Source organism: Helianthus annuus, chromosome 14, assembly GCF_002127325.2.
Source record: "Helianthus annuus cultivar XRQ/B chromosome 14, HanXRQr2.0-SUNRISE, whole genome shotgun sequence".
Taxonomy (NCBI): Eukaryota; Viridiplantae; Streptophyta; class Magnoliopsida; order Asterales; family Asteraceae; genus Helianthus; species Helianthus annuus.
In genome coordinates, this window is record NC_035446.2 from 123,690,520 (window position 1) to 123,709,448 (window position 18,929).

The 18,929-nt window shown below is 36.4% G+C and overlaps 1 pseudogene; it reads left to right on the forward strand.

The window, feature by feature from the left end:
- Positions 1-7,255: 7,255 nt before the first annotated feature.
- Positions 7,256-10,007, forward strand: LOC110909277 (annotated as a pseudogene).
- Positions 10,008-18,929: the final 8,922 nt, after the last annotated feature.

Below are 18,929 nucleotides of genomic sequence, written 5' to 3' on the forward strand. Positions count from 1 at the left end.
TAGGCCATACTCGTGAGTTCAGGTCGTTGGAGTCCGTCAATTGCCTTGGTGAGATGAAATAAAGTTGGAATGACTGCTAAGGTTAGGGTTTCACCCCTAGCTCAGCAATTTCTTCCTTGTTTTAAGAAAATTTAGAGGAAGTTTTTATCAATTTATGGGTTTCAGCCCCGAATTTGGTATAACTTTCCCCCGTTTTGTTGATAGAAAATCGCACAGAATAATTGGCAAAATTTTGTATTTTTAGACAGGAATTTGCGGATTTCACTCCTAATCCCGTCCAAATTACAAAGTTTGGCTCGGAGTTCGGATGTAATGATAGAATAGAAGGAAACAACATAGAATAAGCACATAAACTTAGTCTCTTGGTTCCTAACTATAGTCTAGGTCTCTAAGACAGCGATCCGGACTAGATCGTGTCTAACCTAATTCCCTATAGTTATGGCTCTGATACCAATCTGTCACACCCCAACCGATGGCGGAATCATCGGGGCGCGGCACTGAGCGAAACAGATTGTTCAGAAGTTTCCACAACAACTATCATACAATTCAGTTATATAACACGTCCCATACCGTGTCCCAAACAATAACAAGTTATCATAGAAAACAACTAAACAATATGGGAACTGTTCCGACAACTCGGATTCTTAATTATTACAAACCAAAAGTAAATATTGTTTTAAGACTTCTAGACGACTACTGTGAATCTTACTGACTACAGGTGCCAGTGCAAGATCTACAGATAATTATGGCCCTGGAACAGGTACGTGGACACTGTCCTAAGGTCACAGGCTCCTAGAAGTTTATTATTGCCTCGCTTCCCTAGCACGCTAGTAGCTTAAACACCTGTCACATACGTTAAAATAAAAGTCAATACATATAATGTAAAGGTGAGTACACAAGTTTGATATAGCATATAAAGTTCGAATAGTTTACGCATAACCAAGCACGTACACAAGGGCAAACGATGCATGTAAATTATCAACATGGGACCATCGATACCAATGACTTCGGGTTGACTGTCCGAGACAGTTCGCAATACATGATTACCACCGTAATCCATGCAAGTAATTGTCCTTAGCAACCCCCGTGTGAACGGGTGCTGAGTCCAAACTATAGTACTACGTTGCTAAAGCAGGCAGATAGCACTCCACGTGTAAACATAATAAACAGCAATCATTTAGACAAGTAATACATGCAAGTAGGTTAGCGTTCAAATAGTTTGTGTTGTTTGTGAATTTGATAGATTACGTATGTAACACCCAAAAGTGCTGAAAGCAAAAAGGGATCGAGTATACTCACAGTGGTGGATCGTGGATTGAAGGGAGCACTGAGAATAGGTTAGCCTGAATAGTTCGATAACACAACGATGAGTAACGCGGGAAAAGTAAAACAATGTACTTGGATCGAGTAGGCCATTCGATCGGACAGCAGTTCGATCGAGTGGACTGTTCGATTGGTTTGAAAGTCCGTTCGAACATCCATTCGATCGGCCGGCTGGCTCGATCGGCTGGTTCTTTCAAGTGGATTGTTTCTTCCTTTGATGAGAAGGATGTGCTTGTGTATGATGGTTGTACTACCTTTCAAGTTGGTCGATCGAACAGTTGTTCGATCGGTTAGCCCAACCGATCGGTTAGCATTACAGACTTGGCAAGATGTCACTCGATCGGTCAGCATGTTCGATCGGGTGACATTCCAATGTTTCAAAAAGTCTAAGTGTTTTAAAGTATAGTATCTCATGATCCGAGCAGTAATGATTACAATCGAGTGGCGTAGTCGATCGAACAGTACCTCGTCAATACTACACTTTGTGAGTTGGTGGGTCTAAGTGCTAGTCGATCGGTTAGCCTAACCGATCGGCTGGCATAGTCGTCCGGTTGGGCTGTTCGATCGAACAGCCTAGCCGTTCGGCCAGCTTCTCGATTTGGTTAACTTATCACCTAACACTTGGTTATTCCCGTTACTTGGTGTGATTTGGAGATATTTTGACTACGAGTTGAACCACGAAACTGAAGTCCCTACTTAGTCTACTGACTCGAGCAGGAATCACCCAAACTCGGTCAGAAACGGTTTGGAACCTAAGTTTAACATTTAACCCGGAATCGGTATATCTCGTGGTAAAGACCCGAATCTTGAACCATGTGTTTGTTTAGATTGATTGTAAGTCGGTTCAAGTCTCGTTTTCACCTTTTTGAGTGTAAAAGAGTTGAAAGATAGATGAAAACCCATCTTCCAATCCTTTTTCACCGTGAAATGTTAAGATCTATGGAAGATTTTAGGTTATTGATGTGGAAATCGGTTAGATCTAGCTTATTCATGGTTGAATGAAGTCAAGAACATGAAGTTCTTGATGAACACCAAGAACACCATGATGACATCACTCAAGAACACCTAGATCTTGGTGATTTCATGGATGAAATTCAGATTTTGAAAGATAGAAAGATGGAGAATCGATTAATGAACACGAACGTACAAAGATTAGAGTGAAATGCTTACCGGTTTGAGAGAAATCTTGGATTTAGTGAGAAGAAGAGGCTGGTCGGTCAGAGCTTTTCCAAAAGTGGAAAGTTTGACAAGGACAGCCCTATTTATAGGCTTCCAAAAGAGGAAAGGTCAGCTGGTCGAACAGCATCCCTGATCGAGCAGCTGTCCGATCGAACAGCCTGTTCGATCGGCTAACCTGTTCGATCAGGTTGCCCTGTTCGATCGGCTTGCCTAGTTTTGAGTGTTTCGCGACGATTTTTGATATTTCGACTTCGATGAATGATGATTTGAGAATGATAGAATTCCTAATCAAATTACTTTTAGTCCCAACTACTATATCTAACATACAAGCATCCTTACAACCGTTTCGGGTTCGATTTCCATTGAGTTTGATTCACCTCCGAGTCTTGATTGATTTGATTGATTCACCACACACACTTTAACATGAAAGTAAACATGCACAAGTAACACATAAGGCACACACACACACGTATAAGAGCATTAAAATCCACACACTTGAGTTGGATGATTGATTCGATTAGTTTGATTATTGATTGACTAGCTTTATTGCGTTGTTACTTCCTATCCTTCACAGTCGGTCGTTGATTCACAGTTCGATTGTCGGTCGGTTAGTTTGATTATACAACACTTACTCCAAATAATACGGAAATCAAAATGAAACTAAAATGAAATTAACCTTTATTAATCTTTAATTCCAATAACAGTCAACACTTGACTTTGACTTTGACTTTTTGGAAAACACGGGGTGTTACACTTAGATTCAACATTAACAGCACTCGATCCACCTGCTACTCTTGCCGACCCCACCACTTCTCTATAACTTCTAGCATCCCTGAGATTAGAGTTTCCTCCAAAGTTGTTCTTAGCAACAGTTCTGACCTGATGAGAATTATTATCTTGTTTAGCGGTGCCACCTGAATTTTCCACCGAGAACCTCGCCACATTTATTTTTAACCTGAAATCTCCCATCTTAACCCCCTCGAGACTCTTCAGCAGCTCGTGGCTATCCCTAATATCCTTAAAGGAAACGAACCCAAACCTACTGCCCGTCTTATCTCTCTTCTTGGCGACATACGTGGTTGCAATATCTCCAAAAACTTCCAAACTTTTTCTGAGCTCCCATGGGGTACACCCATCGGGAAGATTAGTAACAAACAACTTGAGAATCCTTCTCCCAGCCATAAGACCGAGATACCAGCAACCGGAAACGAGAAGAACGAGCACTCCGACCAGCGACCAACCCTAGGAAGTGTTAACGGGATTCGAACCGATCAAACTTAGAAAACGAGGGACCCGCGACCGATATCAGACCCGCTAAGCCAACCAGAGAAGGACCAGCCAAAGACTCCGAAACCGCAACGGGGGAAAAACCACACACCCAGGCCCGGAAGCGAGTGGAGAGAACAGCTCGGAGGACTAGGGAGACAGGTCAAGCCGGAAGAGGCGACCTCGCACACTAGCCCAGTCGAGCAGCCTTCGTCGAGCCGCCGGCGCCGGGAAGAAGAAGGGACGGGGTGAGAGAGAGCTTGATGGGCTTACTTCAATTAATATAATGTAAACAACTAGGTTAGTTTCCCGTATGTTACACGGGTTGAACAATTTAAACTATATAGTATAAATATTTCCTGTAAATGCAAAACAAAGACAGAGACATTTACATACCATATTAACTTAGATGAGTTAATATAAACGTAACCCATCAACTCGTACATATTAATTAATGTCGTAGAGTTCGATAAGACGGCTCTAATGTCGGTTAAATGAGGTCAATCAGAGTCTATTTGATACCCTTTGTACGACTTCTTATTTTTTAAATCTTTTTATTTGATTCTAAACCTATTATTAATATTATTGATAATAATTTTAGTTAGCGTTGGGGGTTGGATGGGCGTAAAACTATACTAAGTAGCAACCGAACGATAATCAAAACTGGGAAAAAGATAAAAAAAATGAATTTCTAATAGCAAGTAACTCACGTGATGTAAAACGTAGACGGAGTTGAATATGTACCAACACGTATTAGAACCCAAGTGGCCAAATGTGACCAGCAAACAACATACAAAGTAACAACAAAACATAAAAACATAAAGGACCAAATGTAACAACCAAACATCGTGCTAAGTAGGAAACGGACGACAACCAAATATGTGGAAAATCGTAAAACAAAAACTAATAAAGATAATTAAACTAAATGAACTTGGTCTAGTGGTAAATTGGTCTGCCTTCCCTAGTGAAGGCGCAGGTTCGATTATCGCTTGAGCCATTTTCAAGGGACATCTGGATGAAGGGACGAATCGGGGCTTTATTCCCGGGTTGAACCTGATGGGGAGCGAGTGTTTACGGATTCCATCTGGTTCCCGCGCATCAGGGGGCACAGTCTCATGATGGTCGAGGAGTCGACATTGGACATAGCCCCGAGCAGGGTAAGTTTAATTATTTGCCGTTAAAAAAAAACTAATTTAACTTTTGTAGTAAATTAAAATATAAACAAAAAAAACAAAGTTTGTAACAAAAAGATCTTAAAATTTACTATGAATATTTTTTTTAATAATAAATTAGAATTAGATATTGATTGTTAATTAATTAATAATATTATTATAAAAATTATAATAATATTAATGAATTGATGAAGATAATACCATGTGGCATTATATGGAGTCTTTTATTAATATTAGATTAGATTACTTTTTCTTCCCGATACAAAACCTATTATATTGGACCCTAAAAACTTTTGTTACTGAACTAATATTTTTTAACTCGAGATTACGATATGTACGTAGTAACATAAAACAATAACGAGTAATAAATAAAATAGCGTGTAAACATATATATCTATTCATCAAGAAAATAAACCAAACATTAAGAATAAAATATTAACAAATTAATGATGTCATTAATTAGACCAATTTATGTGTCCATAATTTTTAAGTGTTAATAATTTATAAATTTCAACTTGTAAATTCATTTTGTCTACTTATTATCATGGCATAGTGCAACAGGGCTTTTTCTTTTTTAACTAGCAGTGTTTTTTTCAAGAAAATAATGCCTGTTGAAGTAACAGACTCACAAATGGCCTTTTTAGCTCATTTTCGACGCACATATTCCCCATCCATTAATGATCATAAGCTGTATGCTTTAAAATAATAATAAGAGTAAACTTCCGTTTTGCTCTCTGTGGTATGGTCACTTTAACGGTTTTGCCCCAAACCTTTAAAAATAGCCATTTTATTCCCTGATGTTTTGGTTTTGTTGCCAGTTTGCTCCCTGCGGGGAGCAAAATAGAAAAACAAACAATTTGGATGGAGTTAGAGGCGGGGAGCAAACTGGCAAAAAAACCAAAACATCAGGGAGTAAAATGGCTATTTTTAAAGGTTTGGAGCAAAACCGTTAAAATGACCAAACCACAGGAAGCAAAACGGAAGTTTACTCAAATAATAATAATAATAATAATAATAATAATAATAATAATAATAATAATAATAATAATAAAATGACTATCAAGATTCAAGAGTTTATGTTAATGGGGGAGAGTTATCTTAATAACGCTAAATATTGCGAGAACCGTGAGAACGAATGAAAAAACCAATCAAAACATTTTTTTAATACAAATCTCACTGTAATTAAGATACAACATCAAAAAAAGAATTTACAACATTAAATAATTTATTTCTTTTTTCAAAATCACTCTTTTTAGATTTTTTACACATGTGTAAATATAACAGATTTACACATTTACACATGTGTAAATGGTAAACTTACACATTTGTAAATTTTCTTTATTTACGAATTCACGTAAATTTAAACGTGTAAATTAAATTTCTAACATTGTATTTAAATAATAATGGTAAGTGTAGAAAAAAAAATTGAGTTTGAATTGTTTTTGACCAAGTTCTCGCGGTTTTTTCATTTGTTCTCACGGACAATATTTAGTATTCTCATTTAAACCTTCCCCTACGCTAACTTTGTATCATGCCATGTAAATTTTTGTATTTTAACTTGTTTAGTTGCGTGCTCAAAAGGTATTTTTATCACCAATATTATCATGACGTCTATAACTTGATTTACATATGTAGAAACACTTTTCACTAGTGCGATGTAAGTACGTATGTATCACAAGTCCTTTTTGAACACCCAAAGATATATTAATAGGTAGGTCCGCCAATGCAATAACGAAGATCATGTGTGCCTATAATAAATATACTAATATTTCAATACACATAAAAAATCAAAAACAAATAAGAAACAGAACATCTGTTAGGTTTGAATCCGGGATTAAAGCCCAGATTCGTCTCTTCACCCAGATGTTCGTCGAAAATGACCCAAATGAAAATCAAACCTACACCTCCACTAGAGTGCAAACCTTTTTATCATCGCACCACCCAGATATCCGTTGAAAATGACCCAAATAAAAAGCAAACCTACATGTCCACCAGAGTGCAAACCTTTTTATCACCACACCAAATTCTCAGTACTTCAGTTTTGTTTTAGCAGACGAGTTTTCTAAAATTAACAAAAACTTATATGAAACGTATCTTTATACAATTTCTTGTTTGACGAGTTTTCTAATATTAACAAAAACCTATATGAAAAGTAGTTTGACGAGTTAATATTAACAAAAACCTATATGAAAAGTATCTTTATACAATTTCTTGTTTCAAAATATAATATATAATAAAATAAAATATAATAATACCACCTCGTATCATCATCATCAACAAGAAGCAACTGCAGCTATAAAACCCCCATAACCCCCTCTCCATTTCCCATCCCTATTCTATTAATATCAATATTAATATTAATTGATATTAAAAATCCCCTGTTTTCACTTCAATCGGATCTCATGGCCTTGCTTTCGGATCTCATCAACCTTGACCTCTCTGATTCCACCCCTAAAATCATTGCAGAATACATATGGTAATTTTTCGGTTTCTATTTCTTGATTCTTTTACCCACTTTGATGATCTTGTTTTTATTGGGTTTCATTTATTCTTGAATCTACGAGATGGGTGGGATTCCAATTTCCATACAAATTCAACAACTTCTGAAAAATATTGATATGGGATTTCTTTCTTTTTTATGTTCTCGATCTCACGAGTCAAATATATATATGTGTACTATGGTTACTAAAAAAACAGTAATCAACAAGTTTATAGGAATAGAATATTTGGAAACATTTTGGTACTATGTATTTGCTATATGTAACCTGTTGGTTAACTAATCTAAAAATGGTTAATTTGGAAACAGGATTGGTGGATCGGGTATGGATCTTAGAAGCAAAGCAAGAGTAAGTAGATCTATGGTTTCGTTTGGCTTTATTCATTGATTTGCATATTGGTTTCATTTGGAAAATTATCTAGTTTTGGTTTGTTGCTATGTTTTGATCAAATTTTCTCGGGTTTTATTGTGTCGTTTAGACTCTTTCTGGACCGGTTGATGATCCGAAGAAGCTACCGAAATGGAACTATGATGGCTCTTCAACAGGGCAAGCCCCTGGAGAAGACAGTGAAGTCATTCTATAGTGAGTAATTAATCTTGTAAAATTTACCAAAACTTTTGAAATTTTTTGTTGCATGCTCACTTGAAAGAAATTGTGTTGTTGATGAATGAAACAGCCCTCAAGCCATCTTTAAGGATCCATTCAGAAGGGGCAACAATATCCTGGTACATTTTCAAGAATATTAAATCATTTATATATATATATATACTTATTTAGTATCTTGCTTAAAGATTGAAATTTTATATGTTTGTGTGTTTAGGTGATGTGTGATGCTTACACACCAGCGGGTGAGCCAATCCCAACTAACAAGAGATGTGCTGCAGCTAAGATCTTCAGTAACCCCGAAGTCGAGAAGGAGGTTCCATGGTATTGTCTTTGAATGTCTTATTTTAATTTCCAGAAAAATTCAAGTAATTAGTCTTGAAATTCGACGTTTTTGTTGTTAATAGGTACGGAATTGAGCAAGAATACACTTTGTTGAAGAAGGATGTTAACTGGCCTTTGGGCTGGCCTCAAGGTGGTTTCCCTGGACCACAGGTAGATCAATCTTGCTGTCTTCTTGCTAAAAAATGCACACGAACTAATTAATTAATTAATTAATTAATGTTTGTCTTGTTTAACTTGATGTTTATGATAAAATTCAATTTAGGGGCCATACTACTGCGGTATTGGTGCTGATAAAGCTTTCGGACGTGATATCGTTGATTCACATTATAAGGCTTGCCTTTATGCCGGTATCAACATTAGTGGCATCAATGGTGAGGTCATGCCCGGTCAGGTACGTTTTCAGAACATATCGACCCGACCCGTCTCCCATTTTGCCATGTCTAACCCTAATAAACACTAAAACTGCATTTTCATGTTACTATACAGTGGGAGTTTCAAGTTGGACCGTCTGTAGGTATCTCTGCGGGTGACGAATTGTGGGTAGCTCGTTACATTCTAGAGGTAGTTTGAATTACTGTCTTGTTTTCGTTTTCTTGACATATACTTCAATGGCAATCTTGAATTCTTGACATTCGAATTTCGCTTTATTCAGAGGATTACTGAGATTGCTGGAGTGGTTGTTTCATTCGACCCCAAGCCAATTCCGGTTAGTTTTCTATAACTTTCAAGTCTTGCTCATGTTTATGAATGGGTGCGAGAATCCGGTATTTAAGATTCAATTGTGAACAGGGTGACTGGAACGGGGCTGGTGCTCACACGAACTACAGGTGTTCTATGACGAATCAAGATTTGAGATAAATTTGATTCATAATTTTTATGTTCGTTCTAATCATAGATTCATAATCGCGATCTTTCAGCACAAAGTCCATGAGGGACGAAGGCGGATACGAAGTGATCAAGAAGGCCATCGAGAAGATGGGTTTGAAGCACAAAGAGCACATTGCGGCTTATGGCGAAGGAAATGAACGACGTCTCACTGGTCGCCATGAAACAGCCGATATCAATACTTTCCTATGGGTACATACATCAATCATGTCACATAAACAATTAAACAATTTAATACATTTTTTGTTGTGAAAATATTTGATTTTTGTGTTTTTATTTATTATTGCAGGGTGTAGCAAATCGTGGGGCATCTATTCGGGTCGGGAGGGACACTGAAAAAGAGGGGAAAGGGTACTTCGAGGACCGAAGGCCCGCTTCTAACATGGACCCATATGTGGTGACTTCCATGATTGCTGAGACCACCATCTTGTGGAACAAATCTTGAAGATAATAAGATTTGGACCATGAAATTATGAAGCCTGATTTGGAGGGAGATTGAAAAAATTTAATTGGAATTTGAAAACAACCCTTCTATATGTACTTTGTTAAAATTTAGGTGCATCCTACTACTCTGTTTCCTTGTTTATTTTTACTTGATGTTTCATATGTTCTTGATGCAAAGCATTTTGGGTCCAAAATGCTAATGGCAACTACTTGATTGCATTTGAGTTTTCCCATTGGGAATATTGTCAATATGTCTATTTTGAATAACAATATGGAGGGGTTGATTTCGATTTGTGTTTGCGTTTGCGTTTGCTTGACATTCTTTCATTAGTGTTGTTTCTTTATTTGAAAATAGAGGTGGTAAAACAAGAGGGATGTACTTGGTATGCTTTTATTAGTGTCGTAATTTCTCTATTTGAAAGTAGAGGTGATAGAATAGGACGGATATGAATAGTATGCTTTTATTAACGTCGATATTGTACGTTGTAACAAGTCATTGTTTTTAATTTTTCTTATAATTAGCTTAGTTGGGTTACAATTTTTGTTTATTTTACGGATTAATATAATAATATTATTACGATGATAATAATAATAATAATAATAATAATAATAATAATAATAATAATAATAATAATAATAATAATAATAATAATAATAATAATAATTTAAGACTATGAATGGTTTAAAATGTTGTAAACACCAAAATGAAGTGACGATTTTAAATTGGGAAATTGAATTTTAATAATCTCACTTAGAGGTGGTTGGTCGCTCTCTTCTTTGAACATTATCATTGGCAGTCCCATCTTTTAAGTATTTTTCTCTCACTATATCTTCGTTAAAAAAATTAACGGAGTTAAGTTTTTTTTTCGAATTACAAACTGATGTTTTAGGGCTTTTGATCATAATGACATTATGAGTCGATAGATGTAAAACTTACCTCGAAACGGTACCTCAAACGGCTTGATTTTTGTTAATTGGAAGTTTAAACACTCGAATTGAAGCACGGGTTTCGTCGTTTGGAGCACTATTTCGAGGTAAATTTTACATCAATTGACTCGTATCCTCGTTCTGATCAAAATCTCTAAAACATTAGTTTGCAATTCGAAAAAAACTTAACTCCGTTAAGTTCTTTTTAACGGAGATACAGTGAGAGAAAAATACTTGAAATGTGGGATTGTCAATGGCCAACCACCTCTAAGTGGGATTATTAAAATCTAATTTCTCTTTTAAATTCATGTATTCACTTGTTAATTTAGCTAGATCTCTAACATAAAATGGATTTTGACGATTTAAGATAGATGCATTCACTTTTTTTTTCTTTACCTAAATCTCTAAATGTTAACAAATTTCAGCTGACTTTTGATAGGTTTCAATCAGTGTGCATTACTAATATATTTTTGTAGAAAAGTAATGCAACAGTATAGCACATTTATTTTAGTGTTTTCTGTTTTCTTTTAAGCAGCAATCTAATCCTACTCCTAAGGCAGGGTGTTATCGGGGGGTGTGGAGAGGCTGTGGGAGGTGTCACGCGGGTAGGGGTGGGGGGTGGGGGGTGAGTGTTTGTCAACACTCAACACCACACCCTCCAGGATGGTGTTTTAGTTATCATTATAAGATTCGTAAAAGTATCTTTTATTAAGTTTAATAACTAAAGGAAGGGGTAAATCTCACATATCCAACACAAATATGTTATTCTTGGATTACAACTCTTACTAATATCTTCTAGACTACATAAGAAAAAAAAAAGATTTATTTAAGCGGCTTTGTTGCTATTATTTTGACAACTTTTTATTCGTATCTTGCATTACTTTTTCCGGCATTTACCTAAAAGACATCTTTTTTGCATGTAGCTACTTTTAAAGCTACGAGACGTCCAAATCGACAACTACTAAGTATCTACTAAGTATGTGATAGTAATTTTTGTATGATACAAAGGAAGTTGAACATCGTTTCGTCTTTTGCACTATTTTGGTTTTGAATACCAACAAAGTCACAAAGTTGTGATCCTTATAAAGCATTGTTGTTGTTTGCTTTCCTTCTAAGTATATTTTGGGTGATAAGGTAATAAGTCAAGTTGTGAGTTGTGACGAATTATTATGATAGCGAGCGGATGCTAAGGAGACAAACTACAATTTTGTAATTTTCCTCTAATAATTTATGATTTGATCGTTAATTACGCTATAAAGTTATTCCTTATGTTGTCAATGAAAAAAGCTTAGGTGTTGTAACAAGGTTGAAGGCACAAAGTCGGCATAATTCGGCCTCAATCCTCTCGACATTGTTCTATGTGATTCTTATGTAAATCAATATTGTTTCTATTTATGTAAACGAGTATAATTAATATTGATAAAATAAATAAGTTTCAGTAAATAATCAAGTTTTAATTGAATCATATATTTAGGGTCAATTCTTAAGTTAGTTGTTGACATTGACTCCCATGTTATGTTTCATGACTAGTTTAAGGCCTTAATGTCAAGCGGGCTCATATTGGCCCATTAAATAGGCCCGTAGAGTTGGGTTCCGCAAATTGCAGTATCACCTTCTCTCTTATGTATATACCCATTACTAGGATACCGAACCATAACCTTAACCACGGTTAAACGATTATCGGTTATGGACTTATGGTTAACCCTTTTTGATTGACCGAGTCCCTGGTTAACCAACATTGTACACCTGGAGAAAACACTAAACGTATAACACACTACAAGGATCACAAAAGTAATCAGGTTTTAGCTCATGTATTATGTATAACCAATATAATCCATTAATTGAATTGGTATTGTTCGGGTTAACTAGTTTAACTTGTTTCTTAAACATCAGCCAATCAACTCGTTTAAAATTAAAATAAAAGTTTTATCTTTATAAGATCAACTACCAATCCCGATTACAACTTAACTGCAACACATTTGGAACCTGTCAGCCCGTTTGATCCATTTAGATAAATAGGTTACACAATTTTACATGTGTTTAGGCAAGGGTTGATGATTTTTATTCATCAGATCATATATAACAGTAAGTATTAGATAGGTTTATTAGTTACAATTTATTACTTAGATAAGATCAATTATAATAACTCTCTTAACATAACATACAAGTAACACCTAGATTAAATATACACAACAATAGTACCACGTAGCAGTGAGTATTATTTACCAACTATACAAATACAATCAAGATACCTTAAAAAATATTAATTGATTCATAACTTTATTTATGATAATGATAATTAGAATAAATATTACGTATACAATAAATTATAACTAATACATATTATCCAAAGCCTTTTTTGTCATAAACTTACTGCACAATTTTCATAAAAGTTTCTGATCTATCATCTTCAACAACATTTATCTTCAAATTAGGAAGATCACTTTCAAATTCCATCCATAAATACGACGTCTCTTCATCACATATCACCTCTTCCAACCCCGACAATTCGCTTGTGGACACTGGCAATTCTTGCAGCCCTGTACAACCATTCATCTTAAGCACTTGCAGGCCACACAGTTCACCTATTTCCTCAGGCAGCACACCTATACTCAAACAATCCGATATATCAATATAACTCAAACCACGCAAACTTCCAATCGAAGCAGGCAATTCTTTTAGTTTCGTGCAGCTATGCAGACTCAAACTTTCAAGATTCGACAAACCCCCTGTCCCGTTAGGAAGAACATCAATCTCATGACAGTTGGTTATGATTAGCTTCTGGAGATGAGCTAGATTAGAAATCCATGATGGCAGCTCTTTGAGATCATAGCACATATCGAATTCGAGATGCGTGAGATTCAGTAGCATGTTATAAGTGGTAATACTCATCAAAGCATCACTAATCTCACACATAACAAAAGAGAGTTGTTTCAGATTCCTCAATGCAAAGATGGGCTGAAGAGAGGGAACCGACACATGCTCGAATCTAATAGTTGTTAGGTTGGGTAAACACGCTATCGGTGAAAGGTTATGTAGCTTGGAAGGATGATTACAACGGCCCGTTATACTTAAAACCTTAAGTTGGTCCATTCTGTTTATGTACTCTGGTAGCGAGTAATTTTGACTCGTTATATCCAATGTCAACTCTTCATCTTTAGGCGGTGCGGTTAGATCATACCCATTTGAGGAGAAAGCTTCATCTCCAGGATGTGAATCCAAATCCATGAAACATTCATTTATTTCGATCGCAATATTTACCTGCAATTCTTTCTGGAAGAACCTAACGAGCTCGTTGTTCAGCCGAATCAGCTTATACGAATGAAGAATTATTTGGTACCTATTCTGAAACGTGACACTGGAACTTTTGAGAACGAGCTTTTTCCCTGTCTTCAGATAAGAGATGAACATGAAGGTCTCTTTTTGTGGACGATCCAACACCTTCATCAACCTCCAGTTTTCGTAAAAGACCGGCTCGATACTTTTTAAGGTACTTTCAAGGCGTTTGAGAATGGTTTTGAATCTGACAATTTGTATAGCTTCCGCTACAACTACCTTCAGTGTTTCTTCGAATGCTTGTCGTAACACAGTCTGAATTTCTACAACCATTGTTGGCTGATTACACACAGAAGTTGGTGGTCTGATAAGATTTTCGTAAAGTAATTTGAGATTGAAGAATTGAAATGAACTCAGAATGCAGATAGTGTTGGTGACGAATATAGAGGGGGAGGAACATGTATATATATTATATACTCTATACCGCAATTAACAGAAAATTACTGATGTAACGACGTTACGTAGCATGGACGAGGATTATTCTTGTAAACTGGGTTGAAACTTACATTGACGAGTAAAAAAGTAACGACGTTACGTGGCATCGACGAGGATTATTCTTGTAAACTGGGTTGAAACTTCCATTGACTAGTAAAAAAGCGAGTTGAACGGGACAAGAAAAAACGAATATGGTCCCTGATTTAATTGTTAAAAAAGTTGCTTGGTGGAATAAAAGGGAGGAGTGAAATAGGGTGTGGAAAGTGGCGTTTTTTATAAAAAAAGAAAAAAAAAATGAAACAATTAAAATCAACCTAAAATCCACTCATAAATTAAACGCTGCCACTTCATCCACATATTTGCCCCCACGCCGATGGAGATCCTTAAGCCTCAACCACAACGCCATGCGCCACGCCAGACACGAGGTTGTTAGCTTGGCGTGGACTGCCGTGGCGGAACTACAAAATCCGCATAGGGATAATGTTTAAAAAAGGGTAACGTTTAAAAAACGGCAACGAAACAAAAAAAACGTCAATTTTTTTTTCAAAATTTACACTACCACCGGAGCGTCAATGGGCAATGAAGGTTACCCCTTGTAACACTATAGGTCCGTCCCTAGTGGATTGGCTTCCACAACGGATTTTCACACCCACACCGTGTGGTCTTAATATGCATGTACTATCATTACATTTTATGTGTCATAAAAATAATATATATAATTAAGTTATACTTTACTTTTTTTTTCTTTGGGGTAAATACCATAAAAAACCAATATGCTTTCTTATTTTTCTTATAAAAGTCTCTTAACAATTTTTTACACATAAAAATCAATTTTTAAACATAAAAAACAACATACTTTTTGTGTTTTATTTCACAAAAGTCTCTCAACAACTTTTTGAAAATAAAAGTCCATTCACATGTTAAATGTGAACGCCAATGGCTTTATAGCCTAGTGGCATCTTGGGGGTGGGATAAAGCTTTGGGACCAATAGGTTCTGTGTTCGATTCCCACAAGGGGGTTTTCCCATATTTATTGGGTTTCCTCCTGAATTGGTGTATAGGCATTATGTCTAATGGAGATGGATATGATCGGGTGGTTCCGCTGGTGGCACGATGATACTCCAGTGATCCAAATTTGCCGTTCAAAAAAAAAATGTTAATGTGAACATATTATGACAAACATGTGGATTTTTAAACATGTCTTAGGTTGAAACTAGGGCTGTAAACGAACTGAACGAACACGAACAAGACCTTGTTCGTGTTCGTTTGTCAAAAAATATATGTGTTTGCGAACCGTTCACGAACACTTGTCGAACGAGATTTTATGTTTCGTGTTCGTTTGTTAAGGAAATGAACTTGTTCGTGTTCGTTTGTGTTTGTTTGTTAATTTTAGGCAACGAACGTTGATGAGCCCAAACTAATGTTCCATGAACACAAATGGAAACAAACGAACACAAACAATCGTTCACAAACAAAATATATAATACACTGACACTTATTAGATATTTAATTTGTCGGAATTTTGAAGTATTTAAATAAATATAAAAACTAAAAACACTAATGAACTATCGAACACAAACGAACATGTTACCGAACGTTCACGAACATAAACGAACGAACACGACCTATGTTCATTTTTGTTCATTTAACTACACGAACGAAATATATTGTTCGTGTTCGTTTGTTTAATAAACGAACGAACACAAACGAACTTCCCGCCGAAGGGTTCACGAACTGTTCGCCGAACGTTTGGTTCATTTACAGCCCTAGTTGAAACATAACTTCATGTAGCAAGTTGTTTTAAAAATGTTTCTATCATAATTTTGTTCAAATTTAACTTGTTAAGGGCCTTTAATGTTTAGAAAACTGTTGAAGGACTTTTGTGAGACAAAACGTAAAGTATGTTGGTTTTTTATGTGCAAAAAATTGTAAAGAGACTTTTATAGAGTTTTTTTTTTTCCAAACTAGTGTGGGTGGAAAACTTATTTGTCAAAATAGGTGATTTGAAAAATATTTATAAAAACGGGTGTTTATATTTATTGAATAGTTAAATAAAGCTTATACAAAAAAAAAATTATACAATATCATAATTCAACAATATATTTTCTACATTTTATTAGATATTTTTTCCTTAACCTTTTCTATAAAAACATTTTTAACTAGAAATAATATTTGTCCAATAACAAGATTAGGAGTGAGATTAAGAAAGTTTTCATAAAAACACTCATTTTGGTAAATATGTTTTAAATCATCCATTTTTGGTAAATAAGTTTTCCACCAACACTAGTTTGGAAAAAAAAAACTCGACTTTTATAAACAAGTGGTAGTTAAACAAGCAACAAGCTGCACCGCAACCCAATTTTGAATAATGAAAATGATCCTACTAAAGAGAATGGTAAATTTAGAATCATCAAACGCATACAAGGATAATTACAAGCTAAGGTTTTTCACAGCCTAACTCAGATGGTTTCGACAGAAATTTTTTGTGACAACTCGTACCTTAGACCTATCTTGTAACGTTACGTATTTGCGTGAGCTACCCTAATTGAATAAATGCATGTTTACGTGATATGTGTTTCTTTTGTATGTTACGAATTAAATGATTGTATGTATGTTACTTGAACTCGAACCGCACAACATTTGCTCGATTTCACAAACCCATTCGGCCCACTATGCATGACTCGAGACCAAGGCAACCCGGGTGAAGGGTTCGGCCCACTTACCCTTTTGCGAATACACATACCCATTAGGTGGGTTTTGACTCTCATAATTGGTAAAACCACAAACACACATCAACCCTAATACCTTTCTCCCTCTCTCGAAGTCTTGAAGCCGGCGGAAAACCCCCTTGTTCACCCGAGACCCTACTGGTTCCAAATCCCTTACATCCGGTTAGTGTTTTGGTCATTAGTGGTTATGCTATGTGATTTCACATGTCTTGGATGATATACGATTATTGATGTTGTAAACTAATTTCGATAATCTTGTAAGATTGGATTTGCATGAGAATAACCAAGAACCAATTTGGTGATGCTTGTTAAACTGCTGTGATGTTATCTAATTCTAATTGTTAATGATGATGTTCATGATAGTCGGCTCAAATATGTGCATCGGGTTATGTTGATTTCTCGGTTACATGTTCATATAAATGGATAGATCATTGTTCATGTGAATATTGTTCATGTTGATTGGATTAGGGTTCATACGAGTTCATCTTGTGATGGCCTGTTTGATCGATATTAGGTTAACCGTATGTTTGGATATTGTGTTGATTGATCTGTTTTTCGAAATTGCCAAGATGTTTGCTGATATTTAGGAATTGATTGAGCTGCAAAAGATGGAAATCTGTTACACGTTGTCTCGACCTGGGGTTGCGAGTCGAGAACCCTCAGTCTCGACTCAAGACCACCTTATCAACACAAACAACACAAACCGAGACCACGGTTGCGGGTCCGGTTGCGACTCGAGACCGTGTGATCTCGACCTGATCATGACAACCCGAGACCTGCATTTGCGAGTCCCGTTGCGACTCGAGACCTGACTCGTGACCACCTAGTCTCGAGTGATTTAGGCACAAGTCGAGACCTCCTTTTGTTGCGACTCGAGATCCCTAGTCTCGACTCGAGACCAGCTACACATGCACACTGTTTGGACTTGCACTGTCACGAGCCCAATTGATTGGGCCGGATACTTGAACTTGTTTACGTGTCTGCTATTGGACTGCTATGAATACTTGTGCATGCCATGATTACATTTGCCACAATACGTGTAGAACCTATGTGCTATATTCGAATACGAACCTGACTTGTATGATAACCATGCTAGGACGTGGTTGATCACTATATAGCTTAACCGAACTTTGTGTATCTACCGAGCAAACCCAAGGTGAGTTCACACTCTTACCAAGGCATGGGATTCCCGGGGTGTTGGGAATGGGATTGAAAGGATAAGGTTGAATAGATTCATACGAACACTGTTACTAGACTACCATACCATCGCCCTCGGTTGTGCAGGACACATACGTAAAACCTACGTATACCTAAGTTACTCCCTGTCCTCAGGCTGCGAAGGACACTCACGTAAAACCTATGTGAACGGATACTCACTACTGCCTCGGTTGTGTCAGGCACTTACGTAAAACCTACGTAAACCCCCACGTACCCCTATCCTCGGTTGTGAAGGATACTTACGTAAATCCTACGTAAATTGTACGTATTACTGTTCTCGGGATATGTAGAACACTTATGGTAACGCATAGTCTAGTGGATTAATAACATGGGAAGCCCCCACCAATAGAAACCTATATCGGCCCAGTAGAGCCACCTGATACTCATGAACTTACTATTACGCATTTACTTTCTGTGAACTCGCTCAACTAGTTGTTGACTCTCTGCTGCATGCCTTGCAGGACCTTAGGTACTTATGGTGCTTGCACTGGGAAGGAGCAGGTCGTTGTGAGCAGTGGATCGAGAATGCTTGCTAAACACTTATGACATTTCATACATTATTATTTACG